Raw genomic sequence first — 22,876 nt, 5'->3', positions numbered from 1 at the left:
ACTAGTATAACAACCAGGGAAGGCACAACTGTTTGCAGGGATTTCCAATATCCGATATTGTAATTAATCACTAATACATATCTGCAAAACACCTACTACAAGGTCAAATGCCCTAAAAGATCACTAACAGAAAACGGACACTTTCTCTGTGCTAAGGTTTTGTGACTGACGCGAATAGTGAATGTCGACTGATTGCCCACATTTGGCGCTAGTGAGCCCATGAGGCCTTGGCAACGGGACACCGAATCACTTCATTACATTATTTACTACGAGTAATTTCGCTCTTAAATTGGTATAGTGCCGGTGAAATCTCGCAGAGATGGTTTTTTTACTGCTGTGTTCCAATGTGTAAAAACCGAAAAGGTGGCCACAAGTTCCCGAAGGACCATGAACTCCGTAAGAAGTGGCAAATCGCCATAAAACGTGAAGGGGCACTCTAGACCCCGAGTGAAAACTCACGGGTCTGTGAAAGTCATTTCCAATCGAAGTATTACGTACCAAACTGTAAATTTATTGTCTCGTTTACACACATCCTACTGTTTTCTAAGATTGTTTTATAAACAGGTCTCCGAAAACCACTTCGAAAAACCACTGCCCCAGTCTTCCCTTACCGAAGCAAACAACATGGTAGACATACCAGGAACTGTGGAGAAATGGGCTGGGCGTTCGACTCGTCTCCGATTACAACCTCAATTCTTGTTAAGGATGATGCCGCGCCGGAAGCTCAATGCACAGTTGAAGTAAAATCGGCAGATTTTGATGACGGTCCGATGACGATTCATGACCCTAGTGATTCCATGACAGAAACGCATCCGACTATGTCATCCAATGCTCAAATTCCGATCCAAATTTCAAATGGGGCTACCGATATGAGCCGCATATTTGCAGAGGGCAATTTAATGAAATATTACTCGGGGTTTTATAATTATGATAATTTCATGCTATTATTTAATATTTTAGGGCCGTCGTGCCATTTCCTCAAATTCAAATCTCGACTTGGACCACAAAACGAATTATTAGCAACTCTAATGAAATTTCGCCAGGCCAAAGATGAATTTGAATTTGCGATTTTCTTTGGAGTTGGGCGAAGTACTATGTCAAACGTGATTTCGACGTGGATCAATTTTATGTATTTTCAGCTTAGGGAAATTGATGTATGGCCAAGTAGGAAAATTGTTGATGAACATTGTCCGAAAGACATTAAAATGAAATTCCCTCATGTCCGAGCAATATTGGATGCGACGGAATTCGGAATAGAAAGACCAAAAAATGCTGGAAGGCAATCCGCATCTTTTTGACTTATAAAAACAAAAAGACGGCCAAGTGCGAAGACGGCCAAGTGCGACGGCCAAGTGCATGATCGGTATATCCACCAGAGGGCTCGTCACCTACATAAGCAATGCATACACGGTGGCAATACATCAGATCGTCAAATTGTAGAAAGAAGCGACCTAACCTCTAAATTTGAAGTAGGTGACTCTATATTGGTGGACAGAGGAATAACAGTACAAGACTTATTTGCGCAAGCTGACGTAAAAATTTTGGTGCCAACTTTTCTTCGCGGACGTGACCGCTTTGATCAAAACGAGATTTTCAGCGATCGCTGCATTGCTTCGAAGAGAATTCATGTGGAGAGAGTGAGTGGTCACGCGAAACGTTTTAAGATCCTACAAAATGAAATGGGATATTCAAAACGAATTTTATCTGGACGGATTATTTTCATTTGTTTCAGTCTAATTAACCAGTTTCCAGCTATAGTCGACGAATCGTCGTAACACGTTTTAACCATTATTTAACTTATCTTTGTTTCGCACTCAATAGGCCTATATGCTTATTGCTTATACACAAAACGATATTATTATTTCACTATTCTTTTATTATCTATATGTTTTATTTATTTGTACTATTAAATTATAAATGTATCGAAATACCGCTTCTTCCATTCGCTCGATCCCGATTTAGTGTTAAGGAATATATTTGGGTGAATGTTTTCATCACAACAATTGTATTTGTTACAGCATTTTATTGTCCAGTAGGCTATATACAAAATAAAAAATACACATATATACATTAGTAATTATTTTCAATGCAAAATTAACTCGAACAAGAACAATAAGCATGAAATATATCTTTAGAGGCTCTTAGCGATATGTACACGGTACATTTCGTAAAAATTACACAGTTCGGTAACAATTTATTCTCCCGAAACGTCTCATCGAAAGATATTTTTTCAATAAACACGTCGTGAGGAGAAAAAAAAAACGAGGTGTGGATTCCTGTGATGGCCATCTGCCCCATAACTTGGCAAAAATAATTGCACCCGTATTTTAACATCATGCCGCCTTGGTCGTCTCGGACCAGATATGGCAATTTATGCGGCAGTATTTTGCAATCTCTGCACGACCATGGGCATTTAACTTCCACTAACGCCGTCCCGTTGTCAGTGGTGCCGTCAGGCGTTGCTCCCAAGAAATTGAACTGATTGTGTATGAACAGGGTTGTAATGACTCGAGTCACGATTTTTTTGTGACTCGACTTGACTCGAGTCATTTTCTTGAAATGGGAAAATGACTCGACTCGACTCGAGTCAATATTTGGATTGACTCGACTTGTACTCGAGTCATTACGCATGACTCGACCCAAGACATTGACTCGGCTTATTTTATATGACTTGAAAATGAAGAAATTTGCGAATCGTAATGGCTAGATCAACGCATCTGACGAATTCTGACGACATCGCTATTTGTCGCCACTGCTTTCGTTGCACTCGTCTGATATCAGATATGCCGCCGTAAAAACAAAACAATGGTACATATAGTAGCAATGCATTGTACAAAATCATCCTGTGATGAGGAGGTAATAGATCCTCCGCAATCAAAGCACTCAAGACTTTTCAATTATATCTACAAACAATCGAAGCAAAGTTCAATTAGAGCCAATGAAATGACTCAGATGGCCAAGTACTTGTAGAGACTGATAAGCTCATGTGTAAATTTGAAGGCGATGATTCTTTGCATTTTTGGGCGACTAGAAAAAATGAGTATCCGATGCTCTTCAGTGTGATTCAAAAATGCTTGTCAATTCCTGTATCTAGTGCACCAGTGGAACGTGAATTCAGTAGATGTGGATTTATTCCAAGGCCATGCCGCTATAACATATATGAGGATCTCCTTTCCACTTTAGTATTTTTGAAGTGTAACTCGAAGATTTGATCTGCTGTCTGTGAAAACACACAATACCCTCCGTCCATTTGACGTTTTGTTAGGTATGTGCATTGTGCAGTATGTGCACGTGTGTAATAACGAATGGCTAATGTTGTGTGATGTTTGTACAATAGGGCTGTTCAAAAATAACTTTTATTTTACTGGGTGGTAACTTGATAAAATTGTCATGTTGCATAAAAAGAACACTGAATCAGGCTTAATTTTAAAAAGTTTGATCAATGATATGAGAGGAGAAAATTTTATTTTTGAAAATAAATGGAGTGTTTTTAGTGAGAAAATCTTTCATATAATATAATTACATACTAGTAGTAAGCCGACTATTTTTTCATATCCAAAATATTTTACTTTAATATATTCGCTTTTTCTAGTTGGAATTGAGCCAATTTTGCTCTGAATCATATTTTTACACAATATAACAATATCATGAGGTAGCCGGTAAAATTCGAAAATCTCTATTTGTAATTAATCCAAAATTTTCTCTCGTAGTAGTAACGCTCCGGCGGCTATTTCGTGAGCTGAGCAGGAAAGCTGACCTTTTGTTAGTCAACCACCTAATAATGTGATAGAAAAACTGGACCTCTACATAAATATGCATCTGTTGATTCTCTATCAGCTGATATCTAGACGTGAATTCGTTGGTTCTATATCAGATAGTATGTAGACGTGAATTCGTTGATTCTCTATATGCTAGAAGCTAATTCAGGATTGAAAACATGAGTTGAACATGACTTCAATGCAGTGACTTGGACTCGACTCGAGTCATAACACTATGACTCGGACTTGACCCTTTAAACGGTGACTTGGACTCGGACTCGACTTGGTGATGAATTGAAAATGACTCGACTTGACTCGAGTCAATACCACAAAAGTAAGATTGACTCGTGACTCGGAACCATGTGACTTGGTTACAACCCTGTGTATGAACAGTCCGGACGGTTCCACCGATCGGCGAGTGATGTTCTCAAATGCTTCAATGGCAGAATTCTCCATTGTCTTACCATACAACACTGGTTCGGTGTGCAATTCTGTTAAATTCTATGTAAATCAAAGTTTACCTCTCCAAATTAAATGCATATAATAAGAAATGATATTAAAGTATAAATTTATATGGCATCACTTCTGCAGACATGATCGCTTACCGGTCGGATTTAACAGCTTTTCCATAAAGCTCTTCATGTTTTTTCTTTCCGTTGCATGGAATATCGCACCAAAATTTGACGAGGTTAATCGCCACTTCCTTTGGTGCTTCCAAAACCTGACTTGGTTTTGATGCCTGGAATTTTTCTCGATTTCCTTTATATCATCTTCGGAAACATTGAAGGATATTTGTTGCTGGCGTATCGCAAGTAAAAATATAATTTCATATGGCGTGTATACCAATAGGGCGGAATCAACCCAAAATCCGGTGAATGGTTTCTTCAGGTAGTCATGATCATTTACAGCTGCGTGTAAGTCAGCCTTGTCATAGTTATATCGAATAACCAGATCCATCGACGTAGCTCCACAAAAATTTATCGTCTGGCTTCTGACGTAGGCATTATAGCTCTGGTTGTTGCGGAAACGGAATGGTCTTGGATCGTCGTGGGTTTTGTAGTTAAAATTGTATTTGATCAATGATCATCTCCGAGCATTTCTCAGGGGATACTGAAGTAAGGAAAGAATTCAAATTACTCGATATAAACGGAAATGTTTAATACGCAATAAAGCATAGTCCTACCGGTCTTAAGAATCGGTCGATGGAACATCTGGATTGTAGAGGTGCAGCTTTCCGTACCAATTAATTCACCCGAGCGTAAAAAGTGGCTCAACATGTGGGCTCAACATGCTAAGTGCTTGCAAGACCCATTGCCGCTTCCAGCTGGACAGTCACACTCGTCGTTTGTAATACTACCCAATTTGCAGTCGACGAGAAGCCTTATGCAGTATGAAACCTACAACAAATGACATCCCAGCTATAACGATGCCAATATTTGGGAATAGACTGAATCCTAATTCTCAACACCTTATTTTTCATTGTAGCTCCAACTACACCAGTGAAGAAAACTTTGGACTGAGCACCGATACTATAACTGGCTGCGAGGACTCTTTTGGATCGGAACAAATTGTAGCCGTTGTCCAGAACCGATCTGTAGTCGCTACTATCGCCGACAGCCGTAACAAAATACAGCTCGATGCACAAAAACGTAACGATTTTTCTTAGAATTTCAAGACACGATAAAAATATTTCCCTAAAACCAGTTTTTGGCCACTCGATGGAAGAGTGTTTCGTTACTGGCCGCGACATGATGTCCTCCCTGAAATCATTATTCCGGTCATAGGCTTCCAATCCGAAAATAAAATTGAATGCCATCCGAGTAATGTAAAATCTCTCAAGAAAATATATTCAGACCGTTCGATAAGATCGGAGTTTCTTCCCCTTGTCGAAGCTCCCCTTCTGCTCAATCGTTGCTTAAGTTGATACACACCTACCGCTCAATCGTTGCTTAAGTTGATACACACCTAAACTACCATAAACCGACATCCTGGCATTACAAACAATTGCTATTAGATTTATTATTACAAAAAAATTGAAAAAAGCCGACATACAGTTTATTTTCACGTGCTGGAATATTGTTACAACCATTGGATAGATGAGGTCTAAAGCAAATGTAACCCGGCGTCCCGTTGCCAAGGCCTCATGTGCTCACTAGCGCCAAATGTGGGCAAGCAGTCGACATTCTCTATTTTCTCAACTCGTGAGGTCACTGTCACCCGACCGGAAATGATTGACAGACCACGCAGTTACCGTTCTATCCCATTCAGTTTTCCATGCTTACATTAATATGCTCTAAAATTAATAACAATATGTCATGCAACTGTGCAGTGCGCTATCAGGCCGTGGTCGCGCGAAGCACGAAATTTTTTTGCAGGATAATGACTGAATTATATCAATAAATATGTTGCTAATACATTGGGGGTCGCATCTGTATACCACTGGGCTCATTTGGCAAGGACAGGATTATTCGACGTTTAGACATAGCAAAATTGACGGTATCAGTGAACACTGAACAAAGTGAACATGCCTCTATCATTTTGCGCAAATGTTTTGTCGACGATCTCGCTGCGAGTGCACAAGCAAAGCCGCATGTTGGACGACACGTTATCTCCTAATTGCGAATATAGTTAGACTCAATTCTGTGAATAATATGTATTTATAATTTTCAGAAGGGGGCTCAAATACTGAATGCAAGAAATCTAGTGACAATGAATCATGCGAAGTACCAAGAAAAATTTCAAGTCAAATAAATCTGCTACGAAAATTACCCAGACTCCGACTCCACAGCCCTGCTTGGTACCGCGGTGAATGTAGCTTAACGAACGCGACCCGTTTATCAACGTGCATTTGGATTGAAAGAAAGTATGGAAATCTCAACACGAACAACACGAAAATAATGAGGAACGAACGATTAAACAATGAATGAACGAAAAGGCCTAGGCATATAGACTAGCTAGCACACATCGTGGCAATGTTCGCGAAAAAAGAGATCCGGGTATGGTACAGATAGCCCGTGACAGCAATCCGTGTGGGTCCATCTGCAGCAATTGTTACACGCGATCTAGAAAATATGAATTAGGTTATTACCGGTAATTAATTACTGGAGTCAATCACCAATCCTACCCATTCGGTGCTATTTCCCGGCGATGTCTCATTATAGCACTTGATGCAATAATTCGACAACTCGACAGCGTCTGTGAGAATAGATATAGTGGTTTGCTGATTATACCCTCGCCGCCAGAGAAAGCACGCATCTATAGGCTATTTTACCTGTTTCGTCAAGCAGAGTTTGTCCAAATGTTTTTCTGTAACCGTCACAAGCATTCGTCGAATGCTTGAAGTTGAACTCGATACCTGCTCCAGGAATCGATGCCCCACCTTTACAATAGACTTCAGCAGCCTAATTTACACCAATGTTAATAATTCACCAATTTTGTCGTACAGCCAAATCATATCAGCAACACAAACCTTTAACACAAGTACACCACAATTAAAGCCATCTTCCTGAACTTTGGCTCTTGCTTTAGGTCTTGTTGATTTCACGTATTTTCTTGCAGAAAATGACCGTAGAAATTTTCCGAATTAAAGAGTGAATTGAAACCAGCCAAATGAATATTTTTTTGTAACTCACCGAAACTCTATCAGAACACATTTGTAACGGTCTTTTTGACCCATTGGGTCATACAAACTAACTCGGTTTGACTCCGCATCAGATATCTGATAAGGATATCAGATAAGGCGAATGACCATGATTTTAACGAATGCGTTTGAAGGCGATACTGCAGTAAGGATTGAACTTTTTCAATTCATCACGGATTATATCCGCCCATGGCCCATTTAACCGGTCATTCGCGAAGGACGTAATTACACCCCAATCTGATTCACTGACATCGAACCACCGGTTCCCCTAATGTTATCACGACTCCATACGCGATTATGGCCCGGCTCGGAGCTTTCTAACGAGTCGACAAGCTCGGAGTGTTCTGTCGAGTCGAGTACAACAGACTCGGAGCTTTCTACATAGTCGACGGGCTCGGAATGTTCCTTCGAGCCGAGTACAACAGACTCGGAGCTTTCTACTGAGTCGGCGGACTCGGAATGTTCTTTCGAGCCGAGTACAACAGACTCGGAGCTTTCTACTGAGTCGACGGGCTCGGAATGTTCTTTCGGGTCGAGTACAACAGACTCGGAGCTTTCTACTGAGTCGACGGGCTCGGAATGTTCTTTCGAGTCAAGTACAACAGACTCGGAGCTTTCTACTGAGTCGACGGGCTCGGAATGTTCTTTCGAGTCAAGTACAACAGACTCGGAGCTTTCTACTGAGTCGACGGGCTCGGAATGTTCTTTCGAGTCGAGTACAACAGACTCGGAGTCTTCTACAACAGGCCTGGATGCTTCAGATAAAATCCACGTCTCTTTTGTAGGAGTTCAGTTCTATTTTTATCGAATTGGGATTTTAAAAGTCTGATCGCCTTGCGTCTGTCCGACTTGCTCCTATGCGTAACTTTATCTCCACTTATCGCGATATAGACCGATTGCCATGTCGGCAGACGGTCAATATCGGACAGGGAGAATTTTGATAGAGCTGAAGCGATATCATCAAACTTTTTTGATTTAGAAAATAGCATGATCAAAGACAACTGCCTAGTTGTAAATTCGACAACGCGATTTGCGATTAACTAGCTGCTAGTAGAACGTACCTCCCCCGCACGAACGAATTTCGGAAAGAAGGCGGTCTTGCGTGCGTCCGGCTTTACAGCAGATATCTGAAAATCGGCATTGTTCCGAAAAATCGCTTGACAAAATTGGCCATTGTTATGCTCATTGTGTCGTAGCGCTGCCATTGTTTGAACAATGCCAATTTTCAGACTTTGCGGGCTGTTTTGGGGTGGTTCCACTGCCCTGACGAGATTTTATTTTGTGTTTTCGGAATCGGTGTGACTAGCTTTTGATTAAGACCAATTATATTAAATTTCAGGGCTCTGGTCGCCAGCTACAGCACTACCATTGGTAAAAATTTCTAGGTGGGTGACTTCGGTCCATCCGTGTAGGGTCATAGCTGTGGGACCAAAACGATTTCGGGGTTTTCGGGAAGTGGTTCTTCCTGAATTTCAGTTGTGTGGAAAATGGGGCCAGTTAGATAGGGTGCATTTTGGACACTTTCCCCACATAGGATATTAGTGAAAATTTTTAGGTGAGTGACCACGGTACTTAGGGCCTTCCGTATAGGGTCATAGTCGTGGGAGCGAAACGATTTCGGGGTTTTCGGGAGGTGTTTCTTCCTGAATTTCAGTTGTGTGGAAATTGGGGCCGGTCAGATAGGGTGCATTTTGGACACTTTCCCCACATAGGATATTAGTGAAAATTGATAGGTGGGTGACTATGGTACCTGGAGCCATTCGTGTAGGGTCATAGCTGTGGGAGCCAAACGATTTCGGGGTTTTCGGGAAGTTTTTCACTCGATTTCAGTTGTGTAGAAATTGGGGCCGGTCAAATAGGGTGCATTTTGGACACTCTCACCACATAGGATATTAGTGAAAATTTATAGGTGGGTGACTACGGTACTTAGGGTCTTCCGTATAGGGTCATAGCTGTGGGAGCCAAACGATTTCGGGAAGAGTTTTTCACTCGATTTCAGTTGCGTAGAAATTGGGGCCGGTCAGATAGGGTGCATTTTGGACACTTTCACCACATAGGATATTAGTGAAAATTCATAGGTTGGTGACTACGGTACTTAGGGTCTTCCGTATAGGGTCATAGCTGTGGGAGCCAAACGATTTCGGGGTTTTCACTCGATTTCAGTTGTGTAGAAATTGGGGCCGGTCAGATAGGGTGCATTTTCGACACTTTCCCCACTTAAGATATTATTGAAAATTTATAGGTGGGTTACCACGGTATTTGAGTTTTGAGGCCACCCGTATTGGGTCATAGATGTTGAGGTTTTAGACAGTGTAACTGCTCCTAACGCAAGGAGAGTTATTGAAACCACTTTTAATTCAACTCAAATCCCACGACCGATCCTCAAAAATGATGATCCGTTGATGAAGGTTGAAATATATTCGAATGAACGACGTAACAAATGAATGTTCCAATGCAGCAAATGAAACCGGTTCGTGGAATTAGGTTTTAAAATAGTGGTCGCCTGCGGTTATGGAAGACAAGCCTAAACAATAGAAACACATGTCAATAACTAGAGACCACACAGAACACAAATAACAACGTACCAACTCAAAGTAGCTAACACATAGTACAGTAACAACAACAGAACCGAATAAACTAGAGACGGCGGCCAATCAACATATATAGAGCACCACAATTGCGGCGCCTAATCAATTACTGATAATTACTACACACTGCAGATTACTGCAGTAACAGACAGAGTTTCTTATTCAATTCAAATTGGGGCTGGTCAGATAAGGTGCATATAGACATGGTCCCCACAATATGGGCCATTAGCTAAACATTACTGAATAGGGTCGTTGGTATTTTGCAATGAATATGTTTGAGAAAAAATGTGGGATTTGGTGGCTTCCGCATGTGGCTTGGTCGGAACGTTCGATACTGCGATATGTTCGACCCATGTGATACTTTTGTTGGGATGCTTTAGTTGCGATTTCGAGGCTGACTTCCCTTTGGTCTGAGATTCAGGCTAAGATTGAGGAGATTAAGGGCCGAGGCCAATTCCTCTCCTTAACAAAGTAGTACTTAAGTGCGATTCTCTAGTCAACTAGTGCAGATCGATACTCAAACTTAAGTGCGCGTCAATTCTTGTCAGATGTCATTTTCGACAATCGTGTTGCCAGATTTTATTTACTCCGAATCTGATATGCGTGATTGGTTTCGTCATGACAACAGGAGGCTGTCGTCCGAACTGCCAACACAGCTTATGGTGGACTACAAACAGAGATAACGAAGTGTTATTTTGAACCGCTACTATGCATCACATACGTACGTTTCGCTAGCAACTGACGGCCAACGAAGTAGTGCAACTCTCAACGAAGCTCCTGGTACATGTACCAATCCAATGACCCTAGGATCTCAAAGCGCCGGCTTTCTATGGTATTGAAACTTCCAGTACCTCATATTGCAGCTATATTATCTGAAATTAAACTGAGCGAATGGACTATCCAGATTATCTGTGAACCCTAGGTTGTCAGAGCTCCTGCAATCTAACGATATACCCTGTTATTGAAATTTTCAGCAAGTAATAGTTAACAGCTGTATTCTACAAAATGAACTTCAACGAATGTGAAGATCCAATTAAAATTCTGGAAATACTTGAGGAGCGAAACCACCACCACCATACTCCACGAAATTATTTGAAAGATGTTCACAATCAATTAGAAATATATAAAGACAAGAAGTTTTACAAGCGCTATCGCCTTTACAAAGATTCCGCTATCGATATTTTCAAGGTTATCAACATGAACACATTGAACAGTCATTATCTGTCCGACCCCAATGCCTGCCCCCACTGCTCCAATTCCTTATGGCGTTACGTTTTTTTGCTAAAGGTCACGTACAGCAATCGAATGCAGACTTGATGGGTGTGTCACGCAGCACCGCAGGGCGAAGCATTCACAGAGTAGCCTACGCCATCGCCACTCAGAAGCCTTCCGTCATCCAGTATTCCTATGCTGACGCTCAAAAGATCAATGCAGGCTTCTATAAAATTGCTGGTTTTCCTGGAGTAGTGAGGGCAATCGATTGCACTCATATACCTATAGTGTCACCAGGAGGTAGCGAGGCCAAAATATTCCGGCACAGGAAAGGATATACATGTCGATCAACGTACTAGTTATATGTGACAGTGATCGAAAAATCTTGAACATAGTCGCAAGGTGGCCCGGTTCCACTCACGACTCGCGCATATTTAATAACAGTGCAATCAAGGGTTATTTCGAAGAAGGCGTGATTGACGGGATCCTTCTCGGTGACAACGGCTATGCCTGCCTCCCATATTTGATGACGCCATTTATGAATCCAACATCAACACAGGAAAAGCGATATAAGAAGCACATCTCCACGAGATCCCGCGTTGAGCATTGCTTTGGAGTGCTGAAACGAAGATTTCTGGCGCTGAGTATTCCCGTGCGCACGAGGTTGGACCACAGCCTCACCATAATCATCGCTATCGCTTGTCTGCACAATGCAGCGATCAGCCGCAATCAGATCCTGGAAGAGGAATTCCAGGAAACTATTAATGAGCCTTATTTTAATGCAGGAGATACAGCTCCAGGGAGGGCAGTAAGGCAGAGCTTCATCGCGAGATTTTGAGTTCTGCCTTAATGAATAATATTGCCAGTTCAGGGGCGGGCAACCGGCCCGCGAGGGGATTCTATCCGGTCCGAAGCGCTGCAGAGTAATAAGCCGGCGGGGAAAAGTCGCCTATAAAATTACTTGCGGCGCAGGTCGCCTTAACACTACGCTATTGGCCTGCTATTGTGCGGATGGCACCGCAATGCCCCCGCTCATTGTATATAGCGGAAAAAAATTACAAAGCACCTGGCGCGGTCCTGATGCCAGGGACGCAATATGCCGTAAGTGACAACGGCTGGATAACCAGCGAGATATTTGCCGACTGGTTTGAAAAATTTAGTAAGAACGTGGCGAAGCGACCACTTTTGCTGATTTTCGATGGCCATTTGAGCCACGTATCACTGAAAGTGATCGATAACGCAATGAAGGAAAATATAATCCTACTCAAATTACCACCGCACGCGATGGATGTACTGCAACCGCTCGACGTAGCGTGTTTTGGACCATTGAAAAAACACCGGGAGAACGTCCTAAATAGCTGAGCGAATATTCATGGGACAAGTAAGCCAGTGAGGCGGGCAAATTTCGCTGACCAATTGGGAAAAATTTGGAGTTTGGGTCTGTCAAAAAGTAATGTGATATCTGACTTCTCTTCAACTGGTATATACCCAGTAAATGAAGAAAAATATCCGAACGCTCGCTTTGACAAGCGATTGATTCGGAGATACGAGGCATGGGTGGAAGAAGGCAAGCCCGAGGACATGATGGAGACCCTGACCCCAAAATGCTCAAAAAATGCGTGTTAGAAGGCAGCGTAGATGAAGTAACTTCAGACTGGGGCACTCAGGAAATTCGATTTTCACCGCCTAAACCAGTGGTTCTTAACCCTTTTTCTTCCAGCGCCCCCTTTCAAAAATTATCGTGCTCCAGCGCCCCCCACCCAATACTGTAAGGACTGTAATTAAGACAATGGGTGAGAGGGAGGGCCGTTACATCACTTCGTCAGCCCCCTAAAAACGATTGTCTTGACCCAACTCATGAGGGCTTCGCCAGCAAGAACCCTGTCGCGTGATTTCGGTGGTCAGCAAAGTTTACGTGGCCTGGTCGCCCTAGGAGCCAATATTTTCTATAACGCATGAATCTAAAGTAAGCACACGATTCAAAATTGGCATTTTGTCACTGGCAAATGATTTTCTCTGATGGATGTTATTTGTCCTGCGGGGTGCAGATTGCGACGACATGATAATTCGGCACGATTGATTTAAGTATCTATGGACGGACAATTAGACTTATATACATTGCAGTTTACGCTCAACATAAGGGCAATCCTCTTCGGCTAAGGTTTTCTCGCTGACGATCTTTTTGACACACTTCTCGGAGTCCCATATTCACCGGAACTTCATATGTCTTCGTGCATCGTGGCGTGGTAATGGCCGCCGCCGAAATGCCTATTTCTATTTTCTATAATTATGCGTATTCTTCCGTGGGGGAGTCGTCAAAACATGCTGTTTAATTTATGTTCATTCACCCAAATAATTTAGGGCACCCTTCGAGCTAGCCGATTGGGGTTTGGGTTGCAGCAGTTTCGGTCTTGGTAAGAGGTCAAAGTTCAGTCGGTCTTTTTGAAACCTTGGTATTGGAAATATTTCGCGCTTTAATCTTGCTCGAGGACCATTCGACTATAATAAACCGTATAATAATTGTATGTGGTATATTCAGGGTAACATCAAGGTTGTTATAACAACAATCGGGTACGGTCTCATACCCTATGGTTCGAACCCTCCTGAATTCACATCGGCGATTGGCAATACGGGGAAATTAATGGTATTGGATTTTGTCTTAGTGCTTTGTCTAACTATAAGTAAGTCAACTGAGAATGGGATGCATATATCTGCTCACATTGAATTTAGTACTGTACCCAGTTATTTATTTTAACATGAAATGTATTCCAAACGAAGCAACTCATATTATATAACGATCATGTGAGGTCGTGAACCACAACACGAGATAATATCAACCATTATGATAGTTGATAACAGACATGGGGTGATTACTTCGTGAATGTAATCGATTGCGATTACGATTACTTCAGAATCACGCGATTACGATTACGATTACAGCAAAATCAGGAAGTAGTCGATTACGATTACGATTACATTGGAAAAGTAATCACGATTACTCACGATTACATTAGTTTTGCTTCTTAGGACTATAATCTTAGAGCAGTGGTTCCCAACCTGTGGTACGCGTACCACTAGTGGTACGCGAAGGTCTTCCAGGTGGTACTCGAGTACATTCTGTTTTTTTTTCGACCGAAGGGAGTTATTGGTTCAGGTGGGGTTGGTTTTGAGTTTTTTTTGTAGCATCGCCTCCTCGTATTCCCACCCTATTCCCCAGCTGGTAATTTTCCCTCTTACGTGGGAGTGCGAGCAAGTATTGCCATCCCTGATGACTATCAAGTCGAAGAAAAGAAACGAACTTGTTGCGCCCATGCATGACTTTCGATGCGCTGTGAGCAAAGGTATACCACACATCGACCAGCTAGTGCAGGGTCGGTCAACCCGTGGCTCACGAGTCAAATGTGGACCGCGAGAAGATTAAGAGTGGCCCGGGAGATAATTCTCGAAATTACCTATATTATCAAATAATAAATTACTCAAGTCGTTTACTGTGAACTTCCGAGACCAACCAAAAAGTTGATAAGTCTGACCCCGAAATTTGGGATCTTGATGACTTAAATACCAGTTCGGACGCATTGGCGTAGCCAGGGACCAGCAACATTCTCCGTAGATCTCCCTATATGACCATAAAGTAGAATATTTCGTGGTAGATTTATTTGAATTAATCTTTTTCTTGTCACTTAGCGCGATTCGTTATCACTCAATTTCTTGCTTTTTCTCGCCCTTCTATATAAAAATACGCCCAATCTACTCAATTGGCTATATTGGCAATTATGAGAGAACGTGCCGTCCAACATCCGACTTTGCGTCTGCACTAGCAGAGATGATGAAGAAGAAGATGAAGGTGATCGGCGATGAAATTTCTGCACAAAATGATAGACGCATGTTCACCGAAATCGTCGATAATAATATGTCCGAATAATACTGTGTTTGCCAAGTGATCCCAGTGTTAAACAGAGGTGACCCACAATATATGCAAGTGGCATTAGTATTGGCCGAACTCATTCACTAACTTTTGAAAATTTTCGCGCTTGGCGCGGTTACTTCATGAGTGCACTATGCACACTGACTTTTCGTGACACAATCATTTTCGATTTTGATGCGTAGTGAGATATGTCTTGTTTTCATCATTACCTCATACGGTTCGCTCATATATCGGGTGGCTAAAAAAGGTCATCAACATTCAAGTGGCCCGCGCAACGGTTCGCAAATCTCATTTGGCCATTTGGTCGAAAATGTTGGCCGGCCCTGAGCTTATGGAAAATAAGCAAATGCAGCCATCGGAATAAATAAATTGACCTTTGTTGTTTGTTATAAATTCATTATGTTGCTGTTCTTGTGACCGGCGGTGAAAAAAGAATTCCATGCATCCCATCAGCCCTAATTGAATGCCTAATTGAATAGAATTTGTTATTACACTTCGCATAAATCAAATACGTGCCTATGACGTCGTAAATGATGGAAAACTTTTTGACCGCATTCGGCGCGCGGAACTTGTGGTACGCGAGCACTTCATAAAACCTCGAAATGGTACGTGGGTAGAAAAAGGTTGGGAATCACTGCATTAGAGAAAACGGAGGGAAATTTGGACTGAAAAGATACCAATTTTAGTTCGAATCAGAAATGTCAATAGTATTACATGATTGCGATTTGACCATCTGCGATGAAATTGCATCCAAAGCAGACCATTGTGGTCATGGAGAAAGCATCGCTCCAATCGAGACCAAAAATGTTTTGCCCACGGTGTTCGTCGGGAACTACCAATTTTAAGCCAACTCGAACTTCGGAAGCCACCTGCACGGTTACAGTGCAAATACCTTGGACTTTCAGTGGCTTGTCACCGTACGCTACGAAAGAGCAATGGTATGCCGAGAGTTTCGGAGAGCCCAAAGTTTTGTACCCTGTCAATCCCACCATGGCGGAGGGTGCACCAGTGTCCCACTGTGTTGGCAACGGAATGCAGTTGATGCTGGAGTTGATCCAGAGCTGGTTTCCTACGCGTCGATATAGTTGATCGCTGTCGAAGGAGAGGAGCGGCACTGAGCAGAAATTGACGGATGTGACCTGTTGCGTGATGCTAGGTTTGGTAGACATGCACACAGGTTTGATATGACCATTACGACCACATTTCTGACATACTTCATGTCGATATTGACAGTCTGTTCTCTGGTGATCGATGAAACAGCGGCTGCAGGATTTCAGTCTTTCCGAGAAGCTGCCTTGGATGGATTTGGAAGGCTTTTTCCCCTTTTGATAACTTCCCGTCATTTTGTTGACGATGGAAGTGTCTTTACCTCTACTCTCGCCCTGGATAACCCTATCGGTTTCCAACGTTCTCACGTGTGTTTGCGGCTACTTTGAGAACGCCGTCGAGGGATGGATTGGTTTGTGTTAGACAATGCCGTCTCAAATCCGCGTGCGGCGTTTCTTTAATGATGAGTTCGCGCATTATCTCATCAACGTAGCTCTGATCACAGCCATCTCTTGAGCATATGAAGTTGCAATCTTTGGAGATTCCGCGTAGAGTTGCGATCCAATCGGCGCACGACTGTCCCGGTCGCATTTTGCAATTGTAAAGTTCGTACCTGGCAGCTTGCACATGAATTGAGTCCTTGAAGTGTGTAGACAACTTCTCAGTCAACGCGTCCAAGGATTGTGCACTGACATCAGCAGCACCAAACAAATTACGTAGGAGCGAGTACGTTTCAGGTCCGACCGAGGAGAGTAGACAGGCTCTTTTCTTCATGTTGGAAATGCCGTAAATTGCTAGGTGATGGTTGAATCGTTGCAGATATTGGTCCCATTGCTCCTTTGATTTTACAAACGAATCAAACTTAGGAGCGGTAGCTTCAGATGTTGACGCACCGGGATCAGACATGGGGTAATCGCGATTAGTAATCGTAATCGATTACGACGATTACAGCATTTTCAAGTAATCGTAATCGCAATCGATTACATTCGAAAAAATTCCAAAGTAATCGTAATCGTAATCGACTACTTCGCATATCTAATCGATTTCTTAGTGAAAGAACGATTACTTTTTTTATTTTTACAAGGACTATGACATAACTGAACATTCGTGAACATACCAAGAGATATTATACCAGGTTCGCGATAGCACACACGTTTGATTTCCAAATGCTATTGCTCATTATTACGTCAGAAGTAGCATATTAGCTTTGCTCGTCATTGCGTAAGTATCCACAGTAAATAGATATCCGGTGTACGTAGCCTACATTGGTGTGATTGTAAGAACACCCGCCGTGCTGTATATCAGGTTATCAACACGTTCCACACGCCACTCCCTCGCAGCAGGATAATTAATTTCCATTCTGCCTAGTTTGAAATAGTAACTTATGTATTGATGTTTGGCTATGCTTATTGCTTAGTTAAACGCAGCTTGACCGTTGCTTCTTGGCGAGCAGTAGGCCTATGTACTACGTACGTATACCGGACAAAGATTTGAAATTTTGTACTCGCCAAATAAAACATTACGGTTTCCACAAGGAAGCAGTGAAAATCAACAGCTAATGATATATATCATAACCGAGCCGTCTTTGCCGTTTCTCGTAACGGCAGCTTGCAGTACATTATCTGTATGAAGTTGAAGGCATAATTTTATGTTCGCTTCATCGGGCCCCGGCGGCATCTTATTCTCATATGACTACTTGAAACGTGCGTCAATCGTTATTTCACAATTCTTTACTCAACATTGGGACCTACCGCCATGGCCATGGGCTTCTATACCATGTTAGCGTGGGTTGTGGCTAGAATCTGGACCTAAACAGCAATTCGTCCCAGATTCCAAACTTTGGTCTTTAGCCCAATAGGGTGGTATTTTCAAGTTGAAGACTGAATTTCGTCAATATTATTAATTATTGCATTATATTAATATTAATTTTTAATCCTCTCTCAGCCCTGATGGTCAGATTTACCTGTAGAGCTGGGAGCACGTAATTCATAATTATAACGTCCGATATCTTGTTATAATTACTTTAGTTTATGTTGTTAATTCGTGACCTCTGGTCTGTTATATAATCAAAGGATATTGAAGTGGCGCCAGAACTTTGGTGAGACGCACACACTAATTGTCATGTCTTTAAAACTCTGTGGGTTCCCGGGTGGCATTTGCATTATGAGCTCAGATTGGAAGGACCGGACTATTAGTCACGTCCACCCAGCGTGGCTATTGACAATGGACACATACCCTAAGTTTCGACCAAGGTCTTTCTTTAGTAGCGCACTTCGTGAAGTCGCATGTGGGTCGAAACTGCGTATATCTTTTGGTGTGTCGTGGCACGGTATTGACTGGAACCTAAACGCCTATTACTATAAATTAGGATTGCATTTAAAACAAAAATCAATTTAAAACAGACATGTTTAAAACAAGGCCCTTGTTTAAAAAATGTTTTTTTTTAACCACGACGTCACGAATATAAAATTGTGACGTCCTAGGGGATTGATATTGACAATTGAAAATATAGGGTAAATATAGCTCATATGACGAAATATCTGGACTATAACTGTTGAACAGACTATTTTGAGGGTTCCAACCATCCCATATCGATGTACGTCGGCCAAATCGGGTGGTAATTGTCCGTAGGCTCATACAAAATGTTTTTTGGAAAGTGTTTACACAATTATGGCATAAACAGTTGGTTTGTGGTACAGAACTTGAAGATAGCTTTCAATACAACATCCATTGTAGTAAAATATTTATTCAACTCGAAGACTTTTCGGGTGCCTCTTTTCAAGAGAAGGGATTTAAACAGAATGAAAAGCAAAACCAGAAAGGCGAGGTATGACGCAACAATCATAAATTACATACCATGAAGTCCGCAATGTAACGATGGCAACAATAACAAACTTGAAGAGTACGATACTAGTAACATAGCATTTTGAAACCAAACAATACCAAACACGAATTAGAACGCACTAGTGGGAAATTTGTAAGTTATACAGAAAATCTTTTTGTCTACATAAAATAGGCTTGGTCAATTGGATGAATTATGGCATAATGTAATAACTTTAAAAACCCAATTTAGTTTTTTTTAAAGCCTTTGTTTTTAAAACACCGTTTAAAACATGTTTTAAACAAAGTGTTTTAAACAACCATTTGTTTTAAATACAACCCTAGTATAAATTATGTATGACTTTTTTAGGGGGAGACGTATGCATTTCAAAATCAAGCTATCCAGAGAGAATTTTCAAGTTATTTAAATCTCTCGAAAGACTGTATAATTTACGTTGGTTTACGAAATACTTTTGAGTCCCCTTCGATCTCCCTCCCTACCCTGTTGGGAAATTTGGGGGGCGGCGGTTATGGACCTGGCAAGAATGCAAATCGTTGGGTGCGATAAATCGACCTCTATAAAAATGGGCAATCAGTACACTATGACGTAACAAGCCAATGACGCATCTTTTTTTAAAGGAAGTTTGTTATCTCATTAGGCCTTTTCAGCGCAATCCACATATTGTCTTCCGATATAACTACTAAGATGCAAAATAAATGTAATCGTGAGTAATCGTGATTACTTTTCCAATGTAATCGTAATCGTAATCGACTACTTCCTGATTTTGCTGTAATCGTAATCGTAATCGTAATCGCGTCATTCAGAAGTAATCGTAATCGCAATCGATTACATTCATGAAGTAATCACCCCATGTCTGACCGGGATTCAACCACTGCGTTAATTGCGCCATGTCTATCATGACTTTTGCCATTGCTTCGTCATGCTTTCCTTGTTGTTTCACCTGCTTCGTCATGCTTCCCTTGTTGTTGCACCATCATCTCTTGCTGCTTCGCTTGTTGTTGCGCCATAATCTCTTGCTGCTTCGCTTGTTGTTTCAAATCTTCTCTGTGCCGAGTATTTTGCTGCTCCAGCACTTCCTTACGCTGTGCTTTTTGATTTGCTATGGTTTCTTCATGCTGCCTTTGTTGCTTCGCCATCATTTCCTGCTGCTTGTCGAGAGGCTTCAAAATACCCGATTCCATGATATATATAGTATTCGTCGCAGAAATAACTATGAATCCGACTTCTGACACCAATTGTTATGTTCTTGATCTTGTTTGAACAATAACTCATACGACGAGGTTGCAAGATGAAATCAGTATATTATCAGCAGAATAACTTAAGACAGGCGACAAGATCCAGAGTGCAGTTTAACGAAAGACCAGTAGACAACAGAACACAGGGTATAAATACGAAGCACGACACACGAGGAAATAATGATTGGCAGTAATTACTAATCCTAGACCAGCGGTTCTCAACCGGGGGTCCGCGAAGCAATTTCAGGGGGTCCGCGAGACCCCTAAATTTTTAAATGGTTGATAACCTCATTTTATTTTTATTTTTTGATTTGAGAAAGCATGAGGCAGTTTCGCACGACAACTGCTAAAACCTCATGACTCATATCATCATAATAATCGTCTGACATGAACTATCGTAGTGTGGAAAATCAATTTCATTGCCAATTTTCCAATAACCTGATACAAACATATTTGCTGTTAAAGACGTTTTGTTGGGGTTTGTGGAAAAAATAAAAAATATGGAGATAGTAACGTCAATCAGAGTTACTTCGTAATGTCTGCGAAACCTTCTCGATGCGAAGTGGTCAGTCGCATCAAATTGGTGAACAGTCGTTTGAAATAAAAATTTCCGAAATATTTCCCTAATTTGTCCCAATGCAGGGATTGAAACCTTGCCACGAAATCCATTTTATCCTGTGATATACATAACCACTATTTGAACAGCTTCTTGGAGGTACAGAACTTCAATATACAATTGAATACTATATTCATATTGAAATGAACCCGGATATTTTCGGCTGACACTCGTCATAAATCGGACACATTCTTATTGCAGATTCCCTATCGACAAGACTGTTTTTTGATGAACAAGGAGTGTTTCGTTGCTATCAAAGCATTACGCTCCAACCCAGAAGTTCATATCACCAGTTATATTGATCTGCAGCCTTGTCTTGTTAATGTTCAATTGTTCATGGCCGAAAATGTTTGCTCGTAAATATGTATGTACCCGAACATACCAAGTCGTTTCATGACAGTCTTTCTCAGGTTGGAAAACTCGGATCCATTCTTTGGCGCATAAAATTTGTCTATACTCTTAGATTAGGATTTCACTTTGACGGTAGAAACTCTCTGTTGCCCGTCCCTGCGCTAGATGCTGGACGGCTGGACGTGATATGCTCGTTCATAAAATATATGTTTCTTCATTTTGGTGTCATAAATGTTGCGATCACACCAAAAATATCGTCGGAAGCGTCATGCGTTAATATTGCATTAGCCTCCATCTATCTTTGCGGAAATGGTTTGCGGCACTCCTCGTTCATATCAAAACGAAGACGCGGATTTACAAGACACGACCACGTACTTCATGAAATACGTCAGCAAAATTAGCTTTGAAATAATAAAATTACCAATTTCTACATAAATGGTATGATGTTATTTTCAAGAAAAATCATTATTTTGCTGTTTATCACAAGCCTACAGTTCATATTTGCACAAGACAGATGAAGGTTGCACCATAATAGAGCTACAATTGAACTAAAACTTGGGGGGTCCGCAAGGGTCAGTGACGGTCAAAAGGAGTCCGCGAAGCCAAAAAGGTTGAGAACCACTGTCTCAGACGAATAAGAGACAGACGATACCAACGTAAAATTCGCGAACACAACATAATTTTTTGAGAGATTTTAATTAATCTTGAAATTTTCTTCGCGCCCGGCGCGATTCTTTTCTCGATTTTAATAGAGTAGGGTCCTTTGCAATCTGAGCCGGAATCGAAATCGTGTGCTCCTCACTAAAGAAATTTGTTTCTGGTACATTTGGGCGATTCTAATATATAGCCAAATTGGGTAATGAACGGCGGTTTTTCAGAAACTTTTAAATTGTAATACAACTATTCGCACAATGTCGCCGAAATTTGTCATGAAGAATCACGGAAGTACCGTCCATGCTCACCAGCAATAAGAACTTACAGCCGTTTACTGTTCGCCGCTACGGGAATTATACATGTCGTTCGACAGTTACCCGCGAAAATGGCTAATGAACGACGCTCAATTGCCTTATGAACTCACACGATGGACAATGACCGATCAATTGTGTCGTCCGTAATTACGCGCTTCTCGTCACTCCCGGAGGAATTATTTATCAGTAATTCAACGATATTTCTTGTTCCGTCGAATGAGCGTAGCCAGGAGGGTATCGGCGGCTCGAAAACCCGCCTATTTGAAACTCGAAATCCCGTCCTCCAGAAATGCCGATTGTATCTTTAATTTTTGTTAGGTCATTAGCAATTCAGCAATTCGTATTATTAGCAATTCAGCAATTCGTATTATCAGTAAGACAGCCTAACACTTTCGTGGGGTGAACAGAAAATTTTCATTTTTTTCATTATTTATTTTATATAATAAATAGAAACTTTCTTCTCCTGTAGCAAAGCGGTTACTGGCTGGAATTGAACCAAATTTTGTGTGTAGGCTTAAATTAGGTAACCTAACAATTTTATCAAGTAGCCATTACGATTTGAGAAAAAAAGTCATTTTTGAAGAGCCCTAGTGTACAGCGGCACTCGCGATTTCTCGCTGCGATTTCAATTCATTTGTACGTGAAATGAAGTGACTGGCACATCCTGTTGTGTAAAAATATGATATCTGACGCG

At 41.5% G+C, this 22,876-nt stretch overlaps 1 long non-coding RNA gene across 1 annotated transcript; it reads right to left on the bottom strand.

Moving 5' to 3' along the window:
• Positions 1-1,633: 1,633 nt before the first annotated feature.
• LOC145445510 (uncharacterized) lies at positions 1,634-5,798 on the bottom strand. Its single transcript, XR_013917059.1, has 2 exons — positions 4,134-5,798; positions 1,634-2,478 (listed from the first exon to the last, which is right to left on the bottom strand). It is a non-coding gene; the product is annotated as an uncharacterized LOC145445510 (long non-coding RNA).
• Between the last annotated feature and the right edge of the window lie 17,078 nt (positions 5,799-22,876).

The sequence above is a fragment of the Botryllus schlosseri genome, chromosome 8 (assembly GCF_051294905.1).
Source record: "Botryllus schlosseri isolate E-star chromosome 8, Bs_hap1, whole genome shotgun sequence".
NCBI classification, from domain to species: Eukaryota; Metazoa; Chordata; class Ascidiacea; order Stolidobranchia; family Styelidae; genus Botryllus; species Botryllus schlosseri.
Note: the sequence above shows the minus strand (reverse complement) of the source record. Positions and strands in the feature narration are given on the sequence as shown.